The sequence below is a fragment of the Nycticebus coucang genome, chromosome 21 (genome assembly GCF_027406575.1).
Source record: "Nycticebus coucang isolate mNycCou1 chromosome 21, mNycCou1.pri, whole genome shotgun sequence".
Lineage (NCBI taxonomy): Eukaryota > Metazoa > Chordata > Mammalia > Primates > Lorisidae > Nycticebus > Nycticebus coucang.
In genome coordinates, this window is record NC_069800.1 from 53,111,087 (window position 1) to 53,135,822 (window position 24,736).

General features: G+C 43.3%; 1 protein-coding gene across 4 annotated transcripts in view; it reads left to right on the forward strand.

Annotated features, from left to right (window-relative positions):
- The first annotated feature begins 7,862 nt into the window (after nucleotides 1-7,862).
- The window catches only part of EYA2 (EYA transcriptional coactivator and phosphatase 2), a 279,314-nt gene continuing 262,440 nt past the window's right edge, over nucleotides 7,863-24,736 (forward strand). The window contains exon 1 of one of the 4 annotated variants that reach the window (XM_053574516.1): nucleotides 7,863-7,887. The gene's annotated coding sequence lies outside the window, so the exon portion shown is untranslated. Of the gene's footprint in view, nucleotides 7,888-8,132; nucleotides 8,424-24,736 lie in introns of those variants that run through there. The other 3 variants (XM_053574515.1, XM_053574518.1, XM_053574517.1) reach the window with 3 other exon arrangements.

The window sequence follows — 24,736 nt, forward strand, 5'->3', positions numbered from 1 at the left end:
TATTGTTCTATTTATGAGAATAGAATAACAAAAGTGAGTCATTGTTTTTAAGGAAGTCATTGGATAATATTTGGTCCCATTTATAAATTTAGCCTTCAAATATTTCACATTTAAATGCCTTCAAGCATTTTAAACTGCATGTCTAGATTTTCAAGTACTTCAACTGTCCAACATTTCTACTGACTCAAATAAGTACTTATAAATATAATAAATCACACTTGTATAACAAATCTCAAATTCTCTTAAACGTTCCAGTGATTTCATACCAACTTAGTAAGGTTCCTATTTAAAAACTGCACATGTAAACAATGATTTAGTTTCATTTGAAATTATAATTGACAAGTTTGACCAATATGTTACTCTAATAAGCCTATGCCCCTTGAACCTGTCTCTTAAAAAAGTATGTAAGTGATTAAATGTGAGGTTTTTTTAAACTAAAAATTATTAATGTAGTGACGTTGACCCAGTCAAATATTGTCACATTTATTTCTCAATCTCATCTCAAGTATAATATGCTTACTGATAAAAATCGCCTTTCCATGTAGGATATTTCTATAAATAACTTTGAATATTCCTGGAGCTTAAAGATGCTTATCTTGTAGAGAGAGCATCATTTTTTTAGGTAGCTAAAGGTTGCTTCCAACTAGACTTTTTTTTTTTTTTTTCCGTTTTTGGCCGGTTTGAACCTGCCACCTCCGGTATATGGGGCCAGCACCCTACTCCTTTGAGCCACAGGCGTGGCCCCCTTTTCTTTTTTCCAACTAGACTTTTTAACCTGGGGTCTGTGGAGAGAATTCATGGAGACTGCAAACTTGGGTAGGACAAAAAAGTATCTTTATTTTGACTGGCCTCTGACCTGAACATAGGCATCAAACTACAGAAGTTGGAGCAGGACTTGTGACTCGGTCACCAATAGAAATAATAGATATTTTATATCACATTATAGGTGTTGCAAATATTTCAAAGTATCTTTTATACTCAGTGCAACTTGGAAATTATGGACGTTATTAGGTCTACTACTATACCTTGTTATTTAATACATGAATAAATGTTTGGCTATATCACAATATTTTAATCTTTTTGTTGATCATATAACTAAAGTACTATAAATTAGAAATATTTAGAGAATTAAACTTCTGTCATTTTTCATAAATTGATACCATATATGTGTGCGCACATACACACACACACACACACACACATACACTCCCCCCCGTACCATGAAACCATGATCACAATCACAACTCTGGAGCTTTCCATCAACCCCAGCAGTTCCCCTGTGCCCCTCTGTAATGCATTTTCACCTCCACCCCCAGCCACAAGTGGCCATTGATTTGCTTTCTGTCACTATAAATTAGTTTGCATTTTCAAGAATTTTACATAAATGGAACCATGAGTCTTTTTTTTTTTTTTGCAGTTTTTGGCCAGGGCTGGGTTTGAACCTGCCACCTCTGGCATATGGGGCCGGTGCCCTACTCCGTTGAGCCACAGGCACCGCCCAGAACCATGAGTCTTTTTTAGCAGGGAAGGCTGTGATTTTTTCACTCAGCATAATGATTTTGACATCCATCTATGTCGTGTGTGTATTGATAGTTTGGACTTTTTTTTATTGCTGAATAATAATCCATTGCGCAGATATGCTAAAATTTACTTTTTATTAGCAGCTGATGGACATTAAGGCTGTTTCCAATTTGGGGCTGTTACAAATAAACTTGCTATTAACAATTATACACAAGTCTTTGTATAGATTTGTGTTTTCCTTTCTCTTGGGTGTCAAATGGCTGGGTCAGATGTTAAGGGGATATTTAACTTTTTTAGAAACTTGTCAAACACCTCTGGGGATACAGTTATAAGAGGGACTTTATCTAACAAATGCAATCAGTTCTATTTGTACCTTCCATGAATCCCAAAGAACAAAAGAAGGAAGGAAGGAGGGAGAGGGAGGGAAGAGAAGGAAAGGAAGGAAACAGCCTGTCAAGCTGTTTTCCAAAGTGGTTACACCATTTTACATTCCCACCAGCATTGAGCAAGAATTCTAGTTACATTACATTCTTGCCAGCACTTGGTCTGGCCAATCTTTTTAATTTCAGCCAATTTAATGTCTGTGTAGTGGTATTTTATTATAGTTTAATTTGCATTTTCCTGATGACTAATAATGTTGCATACTTCTTTATGTGGTTGTTAGCCATTTATACATCTTCTTTTCCTTCTTCTTTTTTTTTTTTGTTGTTGAGACAGAGTATCCAGCTGTCACCCTGGGGTAGAGTGCCATGGTGTCACCTCTCACAGCAACCTCAAACTCTTGGGCTTAAGTGATTCTCTTGCCTCAGCCTCCCAAGTAGCTGGGACGATAGGCGCCCACTACAGTGGGTGGCTATTTTTTTTGTTGCTGTTGTCATTGTTGTTCAGCGGGTCCGGGATGGATTCTGGAGATCTCTGATGTCTCTCAGTCCTTGTTTCCAAGATCATTCCCGTGATGTATACCAAGGACCAGTTGGCTCCATTCACCACCAAGGATAATACATTCAGCTAAAAGCAAGAAGAAAGACAAGTCAAATGTATTCCCAACCTGGAAATCTTGTCATTCTATTACCTTTTTCTCTCCAGGAAATACAAGGTAAAGCAAAAAAGCAACAGATTTTGAAGGAAATGGCAAAGAGGTGAAGGGTAGAGACTCTTGGGGTTAATGAGAGAAAGCCAACCTGCTCCCCAAGCCTGGCTGCAAGAATCTGCTTGGAGCCAGGTCAGCGACCTTCATACTGAATTGACTGGAAAGCTGGTCATGACTCAAACATCCATCCTGCTGCTCCACTGTTGTATTTCACAGTCAACCAGCATGAGTGTCCTCTCTCTTGGTACTTTCTCTGTTGCCTCCAAACTAGTCTCAAAGGAAAGAATGGCCCTTCTGGATTCCTCTTGATTCCTCATCCTGAGAGTCTTCACTGAAGAACAAATAGGAAGGGAGGAGCTTTCAGAGAGAGAGAGAGGAGAAAAGCTTGATCTTATCTTGAGCTCTTTTCTGGTTCCTCCCAAGAATGGGCACATCTGATTGCATGTCCCTTTCTTTGCTTCTTGGAGCACTTTTCAAAATGTGACTCTGGTGGTCTCTCCACGGTAGATAGAATGCTAATTTTCCCGTTATTTTGATAGAGATTCTGAATAGCATTTGGGAGACACAAAGATTGGTTTTCTTATAAATATTCATTGTGAGAAGTATAACTTGTGTGAAGTTTGGGCATTAAAAAAATAAATTCATTTTATTGGGAAACTTTACTAGAGAGGCGTTTGAAGTATGTCTGTATATATTTTCTTGGGTTAGGGAGGATGTGAAATCTTTTGTTCTCGTTCTCTTTTTCTTCTTTTGGGGAAGGGGTATTTGTATCTCATATTTTGGGGATAAGCCCCTGCCCCACTCCTACATACACACTGTGTCATGCACTGCCTCTTTTGTAAGGACCCCCGGGGAAACTTCTCTCCTGTATCAGTATCAGGCAAAGTGCTGATTCCCCAACGTAGCTTTGTGTGTTTCGCTTAGAATCGATAATCATGAACACTAAGAAATACTTCAAAATCTGTGATCTTCAAGCTTGACTCCACAGAGTTTGGGGAGTTCTTTCAAGACCCTTTACAAGTGCCCACTGGAGAAAGGTCTGTGGCATGAGGCTATGGCTGCGATCCTCTGCCTCCTTTTCCCCTGAACTTCTATACGTGCTAGATTTTGAACAAAAGAAAGTTTAAAAGCCTGATGTAATCTATCGCGCGTTTCCCTCTTTGCCTTGGCTGCAAACATATCTTTGCATATCCCAAACACATGAGATACAAAATACACTTTCAAGGTGAGAGAGGGGAGGGGAGGGAAGGTAAGGGAGGAGGGAAGGCGTTTGGGGAGACCTCAGCTAATGTACATGATACAATGCTGCATTTCAAAACAATTGTGATGGATGAGTTACTTAGTTCAATGTAAGCATTTCACATTGTATATTGAAGTAGTACCGTGAACCCCATAAATGCATCCATGTACAAGGTTATGATTTAATAAAAAATATTTTTAAAAAATACCCCTTCACCAAAAGAAGAGAAACTCAGCATCTAATTCAGTTTTTCCCTGACAAATTTTCAGAAACTTCTAGCTCACATTTTGCCTGCAAACTTCACCCTGAACTTGACTTTTCTTCCCTATGCTTCTCCACCACCTGTTTTTCGAGTTTTCTTTATTCTGCTGCCATATATGTGTTTTTGCATGTTACCTCAAATCCTTTTTGAAAAGAACCAAGGTTTAAATGATGCATAGAAAAGAAATGGAAGGTTGTTTTTTTGTTTTCTGTAGAGGAAATCTTTGAAAAGAATATGTATAGAAACAAGGCATGATTTGGCATGGAGAATACACATGTGTTTATAGGGTATGTAGATACACGTTGGATACATTGTGAAGTTTGTAGTTGTCAAAAGTTAATACGATTTTCTGGCGTTAGATAGAGGATTTACTTGGAAGATTCGGTGGGGGGGGTAAGGAAAATGTATTTTACTCCAGGGTAGGTGTGCCCATGGTCTACACCCCAAAGAACATGCTTGATGGCTTAGCCCTTTCAGATTTTGTTTGTGAATTATTTATTATTATAATAAAATGAGAACAAATACTTAGGTAGGAGAAATTGAGGGAAGAGACAAGAAGGGGGGGCTTCTATGCAGGAGGTGGCTGAATTTTCAGTGGTCTTACATAAGAACTGGGGGTCTGACATCCTATCTCAGCTCCTGTTCATCTGCTGTGACTCTGTAGTCAAGGCCTCATTCTCCCAAAGGTGGGGATTCTTGCCCTGTGCTGTATATTGGAATCACCTGGGGAGCTTTAAAGACTGCCCAGAGATCTGGTTTAATTGGTCTTGGGTGGGGCCCCTGCCAAGGGGATTTTTAAAAGCTCTCCCTGGAGATTCTAATGTGCACCCAGGGTTGAGACTCGCTGCCCTAAGAGAAGGAAAAATAAAATTAATAAGCACCTGCCTCCTGCTTCTTTCTCCAGGGGGACTGGGGTGTGGCTGCAATTTATGAGATAATGGGTCAAATTCTGGTAAAGGAGTAAAATGGTTAGAAGGAAATAGATTAACCCTTTGTATCCCATGGGGGGGGACCTTTAGTTAACATTTCGTCAACATTTTTAGTCAACATTTTACCCCATGATTCACAGGAAAAAAACATACTTTATATCCCAGCCCAGTATATATATATATATATACACACAATCCTTAACTTACAGTAGGATCAAGCCCAAGCCCATAAGATGAAAACATCATTAAGTCAAAAATGCATTTAATACATTTGTCCCACCAAACATCATAGCTTAGCCTAACCTACCTTGAACTTGCTTACAACACTTACATTAGCCTATGGTTAGGCATCTAACATAAATCTCATTTTATAATAAAGTATTGAATGTCTCATGGAATTTATTGACTGTTATACTGAGAGTGAAAAACAGAACATTTGTGTGAGTGCTCAGAGTGAAGTTCCTATTGAATACACTTATGCACCAAGGTAAAGTTGAAAAATCTTAAGTCAGACCATCATAAATCAGGGCTTGTCTGTGTATGTATAAATATATACATATACATATATATATGGAGATATACACAACTCAATGGATACTTTCTATTCCAGTCTGTTCCATTCTGTTTCTTTGGGGTAAAAACGACTAAGATTCCTGGGCCAAGATAAATTAAACACCTCTGGAGGCCATTAAGATGCTCAATTTATAACAGCGTGGCGAGCTTTACAAAGATGCTATGGGAAGTGAACTTGTGTGTACAGTAATAATATTTGTTGAGCAATCACTAGTGCCAGCTACAGTCATAGTAGAAAGTGTTTTACGAGCATGATCTCAGTGAATTTTCACTATAATAATACAAATGAGTACTGTTATCTCTGTTCTAGACATGAGAAAGTTAAGGCCAAGTACATATACATATGTACTTTCTGCTTCTAGAAAGCAGAAGAGGAGTCATCTTCATCCCTGTTGCCACAGGCCTAATGCTTACCTGGCTCATAGAAAGACATCCATCATTTTTACTGAACAAATTTTCCTCTGTCTAAAGTTTAGGGAGTAGAAAGGGGTTGGAGAAGCTATGACCAGAAGTGGGGCTGGGAGTGCCGGGGCTGAAATATACCCAATTTGTGGTCCCCATTCAAGAAAAAGAATACAAAATTATGAGACACCAAGTGAATATTTCTTCAAATTAAAAAAAATAAATCGCAGGCTCAGCGTCCACGTTCAGTAGTTAGTGCTCTTGCCACAAACACGAGGGCTGGTGAATTCCAACCCAGCCCAAGTCTACTAAACAACAATGACAACTACAACAACAACAACAACAAAATAGCTGGGCATTGTGGAGAGCACCTGTGGTCCCAGCTACTTGGGAGGCTGAGGCAAGAGAATAGCTTAGCCCAAGAGTTTGAGGTTGCTGTGAGCTCTGTGATGCCATGGCACTCTACCCAGGGTGACAAAGTGAGACTCTATTTAAAAAAAAAAAGAAAAGAAAAGAAAGAAAGGTAAAGAAAAAGGGGGGAAAAAAGCAAAGAAAAGAAATTAGAACACATTCACATTTTAAGAAGCTGAAAAACACTGCAAACATCACAAAATTGCCAACTCTATGTTCCCTCAGCTGGGTCCCCAAAAGGCCAGGTAAGCACTTCACACAACCCTACACAAGGGCAAGTGGGAAATCAGAGTGAAAAGAGAGTAATCATTACTAATCGCAGCCAAAATATCAAAAGCTAATAACTTTTGTAAATTTTATGTGAATAGGTGACCATCTGAACACATCTCTAGGTCCCTCTCAATGCCTTAGAAAGGCGCCCCGACAAGTGAGGGGCCTAGAAACTCAACCTTCATTAGCTTCCCAGTAACCATGCATCTGGAGAGTTGAAGGCTATATTACATCCCAAGAGCAGGGGCTTTGGAGTCTGCCAGACCTGAATTTCATTCCCGGCTCAGCCACTTTCTGCCTTCTTTGAACTTGGACTTGCTCATTTATGAAATGCTAATAGCTGCTACCTTTGGTCCTCTTTGGGGGAATTAAATGAGATAGGGAAGAGTTAAGCACATTAGATGAGCTTAGGGCTGCCAGCTTTAGCAAATAAAAATATAGGACACCCAGTTAAATTGGAATTTCAGAGAAACGGGAATAATTTTTTAGTATAAGTATATACCACCTATTGCATCAGACATGTTTTTACTACTACAACCGATTTTGTTTCTCGGAAATTCACATTTACCTGGGAGCGCTGGCTTTTACTGTCATTTTACTGTCATTAACAAATGACAGGGGTTAGTATTGCTTTGGGATTGAAGCATCCTGGATGTCCCACAAGGAAACCGATACACGTCGGAGAGTGGGTGAAGGCCACAGAAAGGCTGCAGAGACTCCTTTTAACACAGTTTGTTGTCTGGATACTAAAAAGGGGTGTGGCCATGAGAGGATGGAGTGAGCAAGGTGCCTTAACTAGGGCCTGTGGGTGGCGGGTACTTCTGACTTTCTCTAAGCTAGTGAAGCTCTTGGAGCCTCAGTTTCCTTAGCTGTAAAATGGGTGAATCACAGGGAGACATTCCTGAGCTCTCCCCACCAGATGTCACCGCCAACAGCACTTCGTAATGATTCAGACGTCCCCTCCGCGGAAAAGTCTTCCCTGAGTGCTCCACCTAACGTTACCACCACTTTCCCCCCCAACAGTGGCTGTTCCTTCCCCTCCGTGGTATTTATAACTTTCTGAACTTGTCTTGCTCCTTCATTATGGCCTGTCTCTCGGTGTGAATGCAGCTTCCAGGAGGCCAGAAAATTAGTCTGTCTTGTTCTAGTTGAATCTCCCAGGTTCTCTACCTGGAACGGCCGACGCCCGGTGTGTGTCGAATGAATGAATGTAGAGTCACTGTCAGGTCCCTTCCAAGCGGTCTTTCCTTTCTCAGGGGCCCTGCCTGGATTGCAGGGAGGGTGTGCTGCCCCAGGGAGGGAGGAGGTGTGGGTGTCGGTGGGTGGAGAGGAGGCTGGGCCCCCGGCCTCCTCCAGGACCCGCGACAGCGAGCGCGCTCCGCTAGGCTGCAGGCGCTGGGAGCGGCTCGGCGGCAGCTGCAGGGCCGAGCCCCGCGCCCCGCGTCCAGCCGCCGGCTGTGTGCGCCCGCGGAGCCCAGCGCCGCGCCTCGGCGCCCCCACGCGCCACGCAGCAGCGCGGGGACCGGGGCGGGGGCAGAGGGAGGGCCCGGCCAAGGGAGGGGAAGGGGCCGGTCCTCCCCGCGCAGGCAGCGGCCGCGGCAGCCCAGGAGGCGGAGGCAGCGGCAGCGGCATAGACAGCAACGTGCCTGCCGCAGTCAGCCCGGCCGCGTCGGACCCGCGTCCGCCTACCCGCACCGCGCCGGGGCGCCCTCTCCACTGCGCCCGGTGAGTACGCCCGCGGCGCCCGCCCCGGGCCGCCCGCCGGGATTCGCGGGACGGGGTTGACCGGGACACCCTTGCCTTGCGCTTCTCTCCGGCACTCGCCCAGCCGGGCCTCCGCAGCTGTCGGGGCGCTCGGGGGGTACACGGGCCTCCCAGGACCAGTCAGACACAAGGGCAGCCGGGAGAGCGGGCAGATCCCCTCTCGGGAAAGTCGCTCCCGGGCTCTGGGCCTCAGTTTCCCCGTACGCTTGGGGGGACAAGGACTCTGTAGTTTATACTCCCGCGCGCGGGACAAGTGCACCGCGCGCAGTGGGTATAGATACAGCTGGGGTTTCGGCGTTTGGTTCCATTTACCTCCCGGAGGGTCCTGATCTGGGTGCTACCCGAGTCGGACAAACCCCAGCCCTCCGGTGGTGTTCTTGGGGTGATCGAGAAGAGCGGCGCAAACTGCTGGAATCCCCGGGAAGGAGCTGGAACAGGCTGCTGCCTTCTCCTTTCAGCTACTCTTTTGAAAAGTCCGTTCGCGCTCGGCCCGCGCTGGTACCGCTCTACGGCTTTGTAGGGTAGCGGGCAGTCCTGGAGCCTCCTGAAGTTGGAGTTGAAACTTAGAAAACTTCACATCAAAAGGGTGTAGAAAGAGGTGAGGGTTTGCTGTAACGGGAGAAAGTGAGAGATGGAATTGCTTTTAGCCATGCGATCTAGAGGTTAAATGGCCCTGCTGGCCCTAGCTCCTTAAACACATTTCCTGCCCTCCCCCCAGATAAATAGTTTACAACTTCAAGGAATATTAGGAAAGCGTGAGTGGTGAAAATATTCCAGTCGCAAACTCTACCGTGCACTTTTCTCAGATGTGAACTGGAAGCGTTTTCTGCAGTCTGAGGTTCCTACTTCCCTGAACCGCGGGCTGAAAAGTTGACAGCCGTACACCCTGCTGGGTACTGAATTCTTTTTAAAAAGCAAGACTGATGCTACATTTTTATGGATACCATTTTCTTTTCTTTCTCATTTCCCCGAAATGCTTTGTAATCATTTATTACATTTTTTAACGTCGAGATATAAATCACTCCTGGTTAGAGGTACCTTTTAATTATGAGGTGCCGTGGATACTTGGTGGGGAGCTGATAGTAAAGGTGGAGGGGAAGTAGAATGATTTACAAACATGGGGTAAGAATTTGAGCGCTGAATTATGTTTGAGCTAGAGAGATCCCTTCCAAAGGAAATTATAACCAGTGGACAATTGTTATTTCAAACCCAATCTATTAAGTCATGAGCCCCTTCTTGCTTGAGTCCAATTTGTATGATCAGAAAATGGGAATTGAGCTACCAGTCACTTACCAGCCTATGGCCCCTTGGTTACCACCTAACATACACATTAAGACCCTGCTGCTTGAGATAAAAAGGGGTACATATTTAGAGAGAGAGAATTTGGGAAAGAGAGGGAGAGAGAACCTCCTTTTCAAAATAATCTTTGTCAAAGAATCATTCAGTTTTACTCAAGAAATGTTCATTCTCTCAAGAAATATTCCCCCAATTTTCTCTCTTTATCACTTAAATCTTTTACACTTTACATTTTCTTGCATTTAGACATCCTCGAGCTGGGACACATTAATAGATAATTTATATAACAAATGATAATGGTTTGAATCTTGCTTTTGACTAAGCATTAGTGTGTGTTTGTATTTCAAAGGTCTCCTTGCCTTTGATGGGAACTCTAAATATTTTGTAATTGTGAAAAGACTAATGTGGTTAGGTCTGAAAGAACCCAAACTTTTTATTTGAAAGCAGTTTATATGTCTCCATTCTTCTCTGGTAACTTTAGCTTCACGGTATTATTTACTATTTTATCTTAAATAAATTGACATGTTTTCACCTAGTAGCGCGGCTATGTATGTAAGAATACACTATCAACACATAAATCACTTTCCTAATATCAAAAACTAAAGGAACTATGTCGATAAGATAAAAATATGTATATGCTAATACTTTGGGATTTTAAAGCAGATGTTCTAATCACTTAAGTTTTAGAATCTTGTTTTCATGCCTTTTGTGTTATATTAAACATGTCATAAAGAGATAGGATTTGTTGACTTGTTATAGGATTACCATTTGGCAAAAACACCCAAAATACGCTGTTTCAAACATGCGGTATTACTTCTGCTTTAAATTGCATGTAAGAGATTGTAAGCCTTGTCCCAGACGGATAAATTGATAAAATGCTGGCTGCTGATGGGAGAACGGAAAAACCTTCAGCAAAAAGGTTCTGTGGTATAGCTAAGTACATTTTGACTGAGGTCGAGCAGGCTATTTGTGAAAAAGTGTACACAGTCCAAGCGCGTCCACTTTAAGATATCTTTGGATCCCCCATGACATGATGACTGTGTTCCCACAAAGAAGAAATCGTTTCCTTATTTTTTCAGTTACTTTTCCAAAGATAACTTGTGTCATGCACTAGAGACCAGAGTTATGCAGAAATCCAACCGTAACCAGCTCAGAGCGAGGTCTCATGCTCGCTCCTTCCACCAGATGTTTTTTAGGTGTCCTCAGCTGGAATGCCCAGTTTGAAACTAATTAGGCCAGCAGTAAACTCCTTGTATAATAAAATCGCAGGCCGTTAGGGTGAATAAGTGAGGTTCCCAGCTGCTCATGACAGACGTCTTTCTGGGCAGAGAGAGAGAGCTGGGGGCTGTCAGGAGAAAAGGCAGGGAGTGGAAATATCTTGTTTAGACACATGTCTGCTCCTAGTTTTCCACGCACATTATCTTTGTGGGGATGGTGGACGTTGCAACTGGGGTAGGGTCTTGTTTGCTGGGCAGGCCTCCCTTACACAAAAGATGCTTAGGGGAGAAGAAAAACCCTCACGTGTTAGTGTCCACATGTCTGAGGTGTGTGTGTTGCGTGTTTCTGCACAAAGGCTGGGGGAGAGGGATTTGTGTCACAAGCAAGAGAAAAACTTACCTGCTTCTCACCTGGGCACAAGATAAAAAGCAAGGCTGTCTGGCCTGATATAAATTCCTCCGGGGAGAGGAGAAACTGCTCCTCCAAAGACTTTTGATACAGGGGAGGATTTACCCAAGTATTTGTTTCTCTTTATCCTTGGGGTTTGTGGAGATGAAGGGCTAGTCAGTTACCTCCAAAGGCTGAACTTTCTGACTCTTTCCAAGACTGGGTTTTATTGGTGGAAGGAAGCATTTTTTTTTTAGCTAGCTGCTCTGAAGGAGTTGAAAAGGAGTTGGTGGACTCCGCTGAAAAGGAATCTCTTTACAGAGAATTAATCCCAGAGTTGAGAAAACACAGCCTGTCGACAGAAAACACACAGTCTCTCTCTCTCTCTCTCACACACACACACACACACACACACTTCCTCTCTCACTCCCAGCTCTTCCCTAGTCTTCACCTCCCATATCATAACAGCTTCCCGAATGGCCCACTCCCCATTATTTACAAACAGTCCCAAACATATACAAAAATAAAAAGAAGATTCTAGTAGGAAAACAATTAAAGGAGAATTCACTGGAGACAATGCTTCATTTTCACTGTTTGAAGATCTTAACTGGTCTAATGGTGTTTGACTAACACCTTCTTCTAATCCCCAAGGAAGATAAGCCCCCTTGTTCAGGTGGCAAATACTTAAAGTGACCCTGGGTAACAATGACTAAGATGGCACACACACTGGCCTCTCTGTAAATGAATTAGAGAGGCAAATCTCTCTGCAGCATGTGAGATTTAAAATCAGTTTTGAGGTAGGAAAGTACCCGCCAGGTGTATATAGGGGGAAGGCTGCAAAGGAAGCTGGAAGCTTGTAAACATATTTTTCTACTTTTTTTCTTTTTGTTCACTTTCATCATATTGGGTCCCTGTGTAATTTCTTTCACTTGAAAATTATATCCTTTATAATAATGATGAAAATAGCTACTGTTTATTGAGTACTTGTATGCCAGGCCTGAAGTCTGCTCTGAACGTGTGTTTTCAGGGTGGTTTCTCACCACAGCCCTTTGAGTATGATTGCTATCATCCCAACTGTGTTAAAGAGGAAACTGAGTCACAGGTCAAAGGCCCAACAAGGGCCACAGAGTGAGTGAAAATGAAACCTAGGCCTTCAATTCTCTGCAGAATCTGCCTTACCCCTGGGCTGCTATCGTTTTCCTTGGAGCGAGATACTGAATTTGGGCGGTTTTAAATTCGCAGAATGCAATTACTTTCTGAACCTGCCCTGATGCTTTTTGCCATTGTTCAATTTTAAATGGAAGAAAAATCATATTAACTATTTAGAAAACACAAATATGAACCTTTGTGAGCCAATGATGCTTATCGGGTTGGGTACGGGTCTATAAAGGAAAATGCCTGTTTATTATCAAAGGATGATTTGATTTATTCCTTTGATACTAATGCTATGCATTTCAGTTCCTAAAAAGAGTCAATAAAATTACTGGCAGTGGAGAGGCCCTAAAACATTACGGTAGGCACAACCCGAGTCAAGTTTATGGGAAGGCACTGAATCGCGATGGGTGGGTGTTGTTTGGAGGTTAGATTATAAACATTTGGAAAGCAAAGAATAATTTGGAACAGGTGGTCCCGAGAGTCAGGTAACTGGAATGATTTATCTTTGCCACTTTGAACATCAAGGGGGCCATTGGTTGCCTGAATCTGGGACAGGCGGTCTGCAGGTCAGTGGGGGCCGAAAGGCATGGCTTTGTGACAAAACCTGGCAGGATCTGGGGGCTTCCACAGCTCTGTCATCACCTCTTGATGACAGCAGTTAGAGTACAGATGTGCCTGCTTATGCTTTTTTTGAAAAGCCTTCCTCTGCTCTCACATATAGGCAGAAGTTTAAAACAAGAACTTAGATGCCCCGTAATGCCAATTTAAACATCTTTAAAAATGAACAAAGTATCTAATAGAGATTAGAAACGATTTTGTCATTTAGCACCAATACCATTGAGACAGTAACATGAAATCGTGTGTGATTTCAATGGCTCTGGAGTTTTCTTCCCTCTATTTTCCTTTCGAGTATCTAGTGAAGTTACATTTCTTTCAAAGTCTGCGTTCCCAGATGTAACAGATCCGAACATATCTCCTTGCACTGGTTCAGAGAATTGTCAGCTCTCTGTGAATGTAACTGAAGGAAAAATGATAAAATCAACATAATTTTCCCCGAAGAGTGAGGAACGGGAGGGTCCGACTACTGTATGAACACAGAAATTTACTTTTGTCTTGCATCACCTAAATCTGTCAGTTCTCTTTTCTTTCCTATTCATCTCCCCCAAATGGTCTTTCACAACTGAAATATACAGTGTATTAGCCAAAAGACATTTTAATTTTCTAAAGAAAAATCATGCCACAGGCAGCTGGGTCTGTTTCAATCATTATTGTTTCTGCAGCGTGCATACTTTGGGTTTCATGGTTAAGATGTGGGTTTGCCAAGAAAGAAAATTACGGCAAGAAACTATGCTGAAAACATATACACTTCTGTTTAAGAAATGGGAAAAACACTGAAAAATTCCACACGGTAATTGCTTTAACGTGAGTTTTAAATGTCACTGTTTGACTTATGTCAAAAAAAAAAACCCCTCTTAGCTAATTCTCACATACTCCTTTACCAAAAATCTCACCTTAAAAATGGTAAATGTTTGTCTTCATGTTGATGATCTTTGAGGCTTTTAGAGATAGCCTTAGTCCTCGTGGAAACATTCCGCTTTTTTAGAGGGCACAGGCCATTTTTTTTTTAAGGTTACTTAGATATCGATTTTATTTTCTTGACCCAAAATGAGAAAACACGGGGAATTCTCAAAAGCTTTTTACAGGCTGCTATTATGAGAAGGGAAGCCAAACCAACATGGATTAGGTCATGAGCTTGAAGTGCATAAATGAGCCCGATGAAGGTCACCCAAACAGGGCAAAAACCACTAGCTCTCGTTACCTTGGCCAACTCTTCATTCCTGCCTGTAAGACATGTTTGGTTGAAGTGGACCCAGAAGGCAGGTTTCTGAGCTCATGGTTGAAACATCTCGATTTGATTTGGGTGCCGGGAACTATTGAAGACGTTCTCGTGGTAAAGGGAGGTGAGAAGACAAGAATTCCGGTCTCCTTCAGATTGTTCCCTCTCATTGTCCCAGAGAAAAAGCAGCGGTCTGGGGTCACCCCTCATTCTAAAGCAGATGCTGCCTATCTGGTGCTTAGATATGCTGAAGTTAGAGGTCAAAGTGTTTTGTGTTCCTTCCGGACAATTTCTCCCCCTACCCCCTTCCTTTTGTCATGTTGTCGTGTCGGTATTATAGTTTTCCAAAATAATTTTTTGTCCCTACTGTGTTCTTAGTAATTAAGGTGCTAGGTAAATGTACAGACCTTTAAATCATCATTCATCGGCAGCTTCCTGAAATACAGGGAGACAGAGAGTGTCCTCTGAGTCCTAAGTTTGGTACCAACCCAGGTGCTGCTGTAACTTTTGTGTAGGGAGAAACCTCCTCTTCAGAGAGATGGAAAGAGAGGGCCTCAGCACAGAGGAGTTGTTTTCTTTTGCGGGTATTATTTGCACATCTCAGGACTTTTGTTTCAAGGTGTTGCGAAAATGTTTCTCTCTCCAGCAAAGGCCTAAATGCCCTTTTCGGATGGAAGAAGGTGGAATGGAAGGGGTCTGGGGGAGGATCATGCAACTCTTCTGGCCTTTCCTGTGCCTGGGACAGTAGAGGGAAGACTTGACGCGCTGCTTGGACCGTGTCGTGTCGTGTGGTATAACAAGTTGTGACTTGTGTCTGAGTTGTTAACAGAGTTTGGGCCCCATCCAGCTGTGAAAAAAAAAAAAAATGAAGCCGAAAAGATTATTCACCTCCGGTCTGCGATAGGCCTGAGCTCTCTTGCTAAATAGACCATACCCCCGGAGGAACTAATGGTCAGGGTGTGGAGGGAAGCGGAGCGGGAGGGAGAAAGAATATCTTAAACTCAGCAAATGTCTGAAACACCTGGGATGTCTCAGCCTTGCTCAGGGACCCACAAGAAAGACGAAGTGATAAAAGGACATAGAATCAGGCTTGGGATGGGGGTTGCGGGGGGGGGGACAGAGAGATGGAGGAGATTGCTAGTGGGTTGATCTTAGAGTGGAGAATTTTCTGATACCCTGGGGCCCCCGGAGTATCTTCAGGAACCTGACTTTGGAAGTTTTGTCTTTTCCAACAGCCTTCTTGTCATTTCTCTGTGTTTATTTTTAGTCATCTCAATTTTTGGATTTTTGTTTTTTAAAAAAACACAGAGTTGTGGGCAGTGCCTGTGGCTCAAAGGGAGCTGGCCCCATATGCCAGACGTGATGGGTTCAAACTCAGCCCCCGCCCAAAACTGCAAAAAACAAACAAACAAACAACAATGAAGAAAAACACAGTGTTGTGAGACTTATTTGGAAGTTGCCTATATTTATGGAACACTTGCATGTGCTAGACACCATGCTATGCAAATACTTTATTCAGTCTCCAAATATCAGTAGGTGAAATGTGCTGTTGTTATTATTCCTGTTTTATAGATGTGGACACTGAGTCTCAAAACAATGCAGTAACTTGTCCAAGGTCATAGGGCTTGGGTCACAGCCAGGATTAAACTCAGTTTTGATTCCTCATCACCTGGATATCCAACCTGCCACCTCCCTCCAACCCCGAAACCTCTGCCTGGTATGATAAGAATTACCATTCTGTCCTGGAAAGCTAGATTTTATAGTTATTCTCACCACTTGTGTTGTCTTAAGGATATTGGGGAAGGGTAGGTACAAAAGCCAGGTTGAAGAGGTAAGAAACATCAGCTGGTTCTCAGAAGCTGTCCTTCAAAAAGTTAATGAATGTTTGGAGTTGGAACCTATTGAAACGCTAGTGGCATTACCCCGGTGAGCCGGCCTGAGCAACTGCCCATGACTATCTTTGTCCCCCAGCAGCAGAGTTGCACCAACGGCCTGCAGAATCTACAATATTTACTCTCCAGCCCTCCACACAAAAAGTTTGCTGACTCCTAAGTTATTGCAATATGGCAAGACAATCTTTGTTGACAAGAAAGAACATGCTCTTGGGCCATTTGGATACCATTTCAATGACTTGTTATTTACTCACTGCCTCCTATGGGCCTGACACGTTGCACAGCGATGGGGGAATCAGGATGCCTTCGTTCTTTCATCTGTTTATTCAACCATACTGGTTTACCTGTGTTCTGTGCTAACTCCCGGAGATGCAGAGGCTAGAGGAACCGAATCTAGTCTCTCTGAGAGAAGGATTCCAGTGTGTTTTCAACAGTATCCCACGGCCTCTTTTCCCTGACAGTACGATGAGGGTACAGAGGGTGTTGATACAGCTTCTTGACCTTTCCATTAATCAAACAGCAGGACACAGGAAAGAGCCCAACTCTGCAGATCCTCCCACTGAGAAGCCAGGCCTCATTCAGTAAGAGCAGTAAACTGACTTCAGCACCTGAAGCCTCGCCTATGGGTCATACCCGTGCCCCGGCCTGTATACAACTCTCTGCTTCCCTCCCAAAGCAGTACAGGATGGGCAGCAATGTGGAGAACCCAACTTCCTAAACGTAAGCCTTGGGGCTGACTTATAGCCTTGAGATTAAGAGCAAGAACCCAGGAGCCAGGCTTCGTGGGTTGAAATCTCTGTTCCGTATTATCCAGCTATTGTGCTAAACTTGGGGACATCCTGCTCTTTTCGGTGCCTCAGTTTCTTTATCTGGAAAACAGGGATGGAAAATTGTGCATCTTCTTCAGAGGGTGATTGTAAAGATGGAGTTAACACATATAAAATGTTTAGAATGGTCCCTGGCAAGGGGGCGTCCAACCTTTTATTCCCCTCTGCTGCATATTGGAAGAAGAGTTGTCTTGGGACATACATTAAGTACACAAACGCTACAAACGCTGATGAGTAAAAAATAGGTCTGTGCATACCTTTTGTGATATCCGACACACAGAGAAGTTAAAAAGTCTTGGCAAAATCAGTGCGTGGGCCACGGGCTGCAGGTTGGACACCCCTGGATTTCTGATGCCAGTGTCAGCTACTCTTGTGATGATGATGATGATGAATAATTAAAAGCTACATGACTAGGCGGCGCCTGTGGCTCAGTCGGTAAGGCGCCGGCCCCATATACCGAGGGTGGAGGGTTCAAACCCGGCCCCGGCCAAACTGCAACCAAAAAAGCTACATGACTTGAGGCAACAGACTCTTTGGGCCTTGGTATCTCCTATCTATAAAATGGAGATGATAATAATAGCAATAGTAATAATATCAATAAAAGTGATTCCTTCCTAGGGCCATTGTGAGAATTTAAATGAGGCAAGGCATGGGAAACACTTAGCATTGCTACGGTGCTGGTCTCCACCAAGGCGCTTAGTATTCCCTGTTGAGACAGGAAATTACGTACTGGGCCATGAGGTGTCTTTATTCTATGGGGGAATTGAGTCCTTGTAAGTATCAAAAGAAAGTAGGGCAGTGGTCAATAGCATGGGCCCTGCAGGCCACCACGGACTAACTATGCCATCTCAGGCAGGGGTCTGACCCTCACAACTTCTCAGACTACAGAGAGGATGCTTGCTGTTCATGGGGTGGCTGGGAGGTTTAGAAGAGGTGACCCACATCAAGTGCATGGCAGGGTGTTTGGCACATAGTAAGCACTCAATAAATGGTAGCTTGTATTATTATCGCCCCTATTCCTTGCTACACCCCCACCCCCAAGAAAGTGCTGAACATTAGTAAATTTTAATTTGAAAATAAAAGAGCACATTTTAAAAACTGCCAAACAGATTTAAAATAGCATTCATTAAACAAAATTAAAATATTCTATTAAAGCCAGACTTTGGGCTGAGACCAAATTTTTATAACCCAAGCTTAAAGGCCAGGGAGTCCTCCAGCCACAATGGGAACATTGTGATTGAACTTGAGACTTCAACGCTGCTATTGAGCAGTCTTTGAAATGCACGTTTCCCCCTGTTAAAATAAAGGAGAAGTCACAGGAAGAAAAAAAAGGAGGTTCTTGCTCCCCCCTCCACAACAAGCCTAAGAATTGAAAAAGAAAAACAAAAGATTTCTCATTTTTCTTCTGCTACTTGAGTCTGCCAAAGACGCATGGCCCACTCCTAACCCCAGCTTTGAATGGTACCCACTCTGATATGCTGTGTGAGCTAACTAGTCTAAATTGTATTCTTCCCCCAGATTTTACAGATAGTGGAATACATCGCTGAGAGTCCAGACGCAGGAGCCCAACTCCAAGTTCAAATCCTAGTTCTACCTCTGTTTTCCTATGTACAAAATGGAGATGATACACCTGCCGCGTAGGGCCCTAGTGGGCATCCGTGAGAGCCACCACTATGGATGTTTAAACCTTCTGCTATTAGCTAATGAATGAAATTTCCCCAGACTTTGGGGACTTTGAAGAATTAAAGTATACAGGGATGCCTCCGAGAGTTATGAACCAAAATAATTTCAATATTCCTGGAGTCAGGGGAGTTGAGAAGGGAAGAGGAAGATTCAAAAATCTCTCACAGGATTTGTGTGCCAGACACTTTCACAAAATTCATTTAATCCTCTCTGGAAACAAAACAAATCCCATGACATAGGTGTGCCCACTTAATAAATAAGGAAACTGAGACTCGGGCAGGTTAAGTGGCTGCCCAGTGGCTCTACATTCCAGGTCTGTCTGACCCAAAGTACAATTGCAGTGGACTCTGGGAGGCTTCCCTGACCGACAGGTTATTTATGGTCTATTCTTACATTTCAATAGCTTCCTCCATCCTCAGTGAGCCTAAGTTTTGTGGCCCTTTAACCCCCTTTCCATTGAGAGCTGGTAGGTTTTATATTTTTTATCTTGAACAAAAAACGAAGAAAGTATTAGAAGTGGGTTGGAAAGTCCTTCTCTTGGTGAAATCCTGCGGCCTCTTGCCAACCAGGATGTGAAGTTACTTCCTCCTCAGATCAGGCTAGGCTGTGATGTGAGGCTATAGGCAGAGTTGTCAGAGGTTGGGCAGTACTGGGGGAAGAATGGGGTGGACTCCCCACTCTGTCACCAACCTGCTGTGTCTCTTGGGGTCATCACATGAGCCCTCTGAGCCCCAATCTCCTCACCAGTTCATGGAGCAAATCTATGTTAGATTTGTTACACAACTTTAAATACTGGTGGCATTCTTAGGGTATTATAGGATGGGAAGTGCTCCCCAGAAGTATTCAATGAAAGGACAGAAAATGAAAGTTACTTGCCTCTGGAAATATTCCTTACTATTCTCCAGGAAGCTACGGTCTGGGGATTTTTGAAGCTCTGAAGGAATCTATTAGTCTCTGAAGGGCCTTCTTCTTTTTAATGGGGTGTGTACCCTCCCCACATTAACTTGAAACACACGTGAACATTTTTTTCTTTAGAGTTCTGTTTTTTTTTTTTTACGCATTTGGAAAAGATAAAACAAGCCTTCCAAACAAATGGTTTCACAAGTTTTTATTACTTAAGACAAAAAGAGTTTAAAATCAAGTCCACTGGTATCTAAAAAGTAATGAGGGTTTTTAAAATATTTTCGGTAGTCTCTCAATAAATTACAAGGTGTGCAAAAAAAAACCCCAACTCCATCGAGTAATTAGTAACAAAAGTGGAATACAGGTATGGGAGAATTCATGAGTGAAGTTTCAGAAACGCAGATCTGATGGACTGAAATTCTCCCTGCAATCTGTTGATTAAAACTGAAATATTTTACTTCTAAAACTCATCACGGAGAGCTGCTTGCAACAAATTCCCTCCCCCAAACTAGAATCTTTTACTAACTAGAATTGCAACTCTGCTCTCTGTAGTGTAATAAAATGAAACAAATGAGGTCTCTTATGGATGTTGGGCACATTTAGTTTGTGTCTGGTGTCTTTGAAAGAAGAATGGCATTAGGGCCTGGCCTGAGGGCTCACACCTGTAATCCCAGCACTTTGGAAGGCTGGGGTGGATTACTTGAGGTCAAGAGTTTGAGACCAGCCTGCGCAACATAGCAAAATCCCATCTCTACATTTTTTTTTTTTTAATTAGCTGGTGTGGTGAATCTGGAATCCCAGCTACTCAAGAGGCTGAAACAGGAGGATGGCTTGAGCCTAGGAGTTCAAGGCTACAGTGAATTATGATGGTGCCACTGTACACATTTCAGGCTAGGCAACTGAGTGAGTCCCTGTCTCAAAAAAAAAAAAAAAAAAGAATGGCTAACCTAACCTTCAGATGAATATAATGTTGGTAAAAACAATCTCTGAGTGCTAAATGTATGCCAGGATCTGTTCTAAATGATATCAGCACTAACTCATTTATTCCCCTCAACAATTCTATGAAGGAAGTCCTATTAACTAATCTCATTTCAGATGAGAAAGTAAGGCACAGAGAGGTTAAGTGACTTGTCAAGATCGCACAGCTTGTTAAGGGATAGAATCAAGCTTTGCATGCAAGAGTGTGGTTGTAGACTTTGTCTTCGTAACTCTTGCACTACCCTGCCTCCTTAACCACCATAAAAAGATTTAAATTTATTTTGTCCTTGACCTTCACATAACTGCACAATGAATTAAATTAAGGGCAGGCATGAGAAGGAACTAAAAGGAACATTAAACCTTGGTTATGTTCAGTTTTTACCAGGATATATTTATTTCTTTTAGCTTCAGGAGCAGCATAACGCAAGTATTAAGAGCCAGTCTCTTCATGTTCAAATCCAGAAGTCTGCCACTTAGTAGCTGAGATTTGCTTAACTTCTCACAGCCTCAGTTTCTACATCTATGAAGTGAAAATAATGGAATCTACTTTACAGGAGTTAGCAGAAGTGACTTGAATTGGAGAGCGTCTGATACACACAATGATATTAAAAGCGATGTATTACCTGTTGGGGCCAAATTAAGTATAGAAATCATGTCTCCCTATGATTTCAGCCACTGTTTAGAATAGCAAAGAACTTCTTATGTTGTTCACAGAGCAAGGAGTGGGGCGATGGTTTCCAATGGCTGCAGATGGAAGGGGTACAAATGCAGTTTGGTATACCTTGGAGTGGAAGAGTGCCTGAGATGTAGGGTCCAAGCTGGAAAACAGTTCAGTTTTTCCAGATGACTTAAGAAAGAGCCAAAGAGACTGGCTGTCCACATCCACACATGAAAAGTTACCCAGCTAAGTCCTCAGCGGGCAGCTGAGAAGGTAGAACTTTGGAGATTGGAATCTGAACACAGAAGGAAAGGGGGACACAGGGCAGGTAACTGCCCACAGTTACCTTGCCAGTCTGTGGCAGAGGGGGGCCTTCTAGCCCCATTTCAAGAGGAATCAGGGCCCCTCCTGGCATGGAGCAGAGGCGGAGAGGAACACGTAAAATGGAGCGTGACCCTAGAGCAACTGGGCAAATACTGACATTGGCTGTAAACTCTAATGTCAGGATTTTCATCTTATTTCTTGTTTGTTTTTTTTCCTTCTGTTGTGGAAAGTGTTTTTCTCCAGAGAAGCATCTAGCTGGTTTGCAATGACCAGGGGAGCAGGCTTTCCGGCTTTGCTTCCTTTCACCTTTCCCTCTACCCACAGCACCTCGAGCCTCCACTCCCTCTTGAAGATGGAAGCTGTACTCCTTTCAAAAATATGTATTAAGCACCAGCTGGATACCAGGCTGTACTCTGGACCTGGGGAGTACAAGTCAAGAACAAAATGACCAAAATCTCCTCTCTATAGAGCTGCAAGTAAGTGGCACGGGCAGGAAATAAACACGTAAATATATAAAGTAGGCAGAGTGTCAAGTGGTGATAAGTCTGTGGGGGAAGAACTCAGAGAAGGTGGATAGAAAGTACCCAGGGGAAGGAGGTGCTGGAACAGTGAGGCAGAACGTTGTAGAAAGACGCAGCATGTACAAAAGCCAGTGTGGCCGGAGCCTGTGAACAAGGAGGGCTGGGGACATGAGGTCATGACGGGGGGCCAGAACCCAACCTCCATTGTGTACCAGGCAGCCTTGTCCAGCGTCAAAATTATTACAGTTCTAAAATTATCTTTAAAAGTACACAGAGCCTAAATCTGTAATCAGTAATTACAAACCCAGAGACCCAGAGAGAGAGAGAGTCCAGACAGGTAACGGTTAATGAGGTGGGTGTGACAATTAACCAGCCGGGCTCCAGGGCCACTCCAAAACCCATTCTCTGTTTCCAGGTGTTCTGGTGTTTCAAAAGACATCCAAATCTTGATTTCTAGGAGAAATGTTCTGATTTTTAAATCACCGTGGGGAACCACCAGAAACGCACCTACAGGGTCATAGTCTGTGACCTTCTCCCAAATATTGCCACAGACCCTGAGAATCTAATTTCAAGCCCCTCGCTTGCTCTCTCTCTTTTCTTTTTACCAATTCCTGACCCGAAAGGGTGTCAAGAGATGCTAAAAATTGTTTCCAGGAAAAAGTAGGACTTGACTCTCCTGAGGATGGGGCTGAGATTCCGTCCAAGGAGCAATCAGTTTGCTTCATTTTTATGTCTTTCTCGGGACTTTTTCCTGATCACCGCTCATCATGGGTAATGGCGAGATGGTCCAAATCCATCCTCCTTCGGGTTTTCATTAGTTGCATGATGATTACTATTATGTCATCTGGGGTTGATTTAAAAGTGGTGAAATGTTTGCAGGTTTCGTAAATGGTTGTCAGCCACTGTTTCGAATGGCAAAGAACTTCTCATGATGTTCACGTCGCGAGGGGTGATCGTATCCAATGGCTACAGACAGAAGGGGGGAAAGGGGTGCTTTGAAGGCTTCCATACTAGGAGATTGGAAAGTCAAGTGATTAACTGGAGGCAGGGTGGGGGCAGTAAAGACAGCTCTCAAAACTTCTTAAGATCTGGGAAGCCCAGTGTGATGACACTTAAGTCATCACCGACCTTCCCCACCCCAAAGCTGAGCTTAAACAAAAACCCAGGCAGGGGTCCCTACAGCTGTCGAGATTGTTCTGGATGTAAGTGACAGAAAACTTGCTTCCAAGCTGGTTTAAGCAAAAAAAAAAAAAAAAAAACTTATTGACTTGGGAAATGAACAGTTCTGGGGAGCCCTGGTTCCAGAGCTCAGATGTAGGTCTTGTGTCTGTCTCGTAATCAGTCCCTGTTCAGGATGATTCTGTACTGTGCCACCCCTGCAACTGGAGATGGAGGGGACAATGGTGAATTTCCAAGTGGAGTCAGCAACATTTGCTGGAACTGGAATGGTTCCTGTGGTGCCCAAAACTGTATGATGACGTGCCTGTGTCTTTGCTGTCTCCACCCTTCTCCTGGGCCCCAGAGCTGGTTATGAAACTGGCACTCTGTCCAGGCGCTGTGCTGTGCTCCTTTAATTAGCTTAGTACTTTACAGAAGTGCTGCTATTCTGTCCTCCACATGCTCATTCCCACAGGCCTAAAGAATTTTCTTTGATTTCAGGTAACGATGTTCAGGGTGGGTTATTTCTTTTTGTAGCATTGCATACAAAATTTGCACTCAATAATTGAGACCCTCCAGCCGAGCGTGGGAGATGCCCTGGTCCTCTGAAGAAAGGTGGGAAATGAGTCGGTATCACTAGAATTAAAAAGGTGGGGAGGCCGAGGTGAGAGGATCACTTGAGATCAGGAGTTTGAGACCAGCCTGAGCAAGAGCAAGACCCCTGTTTCTCTACAAAATATGCAAAAATTAGGCAGGAGCCTGTAGTCCCAGCTACTCTGGAGGCTGAAGCAGGAGGATTGCTTGAGCCCAGGAGTTTAAGGTTGCAGTGAGCTATGGCTGAGCAACAGAGCAAGACTCTCTCTCAATGAAAAAAAGGAAAAAGAAAAAGGTGACTCTGGCTATGCTTATGTCCCTGGGCCTATGTTTCCTCCTTCCTCTGAGCTTTACCTCCATTATTTCCTCCTCTGGACTTTCTCATGCTCCATCTAGGGCATTGCAGTAACGTCCAATATGCACGGAAGTTGCAAACTGACACCATTAGATGTGCTTTGGTCTGTGAAGCATTTAAAAAAGAGAATGGAGCCAACACGTGAAAATCTGGGTATTTCACACAAAAATGCAGATTTCTGGCTTCCATTAGCAAAAATCACAAGATCTTTCAACACTGCGTCTACATTTCCACATGCCTTCAATTGACTGGGGCTAGGAAACAGCTTTCCTTTTTCGATGGATAAATTAGTTCATCCCAATCCCACCTCTCCCTGGAGTCTCTCCAGCAGGGTTGGTTACCATTTACCAGTGGGATGGTGCTGTCAGCTGTCATATGATGGATTTAAGAGAGAAAGGAGATCTTTCCTCTATCCAAGTCACCATCAAAAATATGAAAACAAAGGGTCAACCAAGTTGGTCATTGGCCTTAAAAAATGGGGAAAAGGA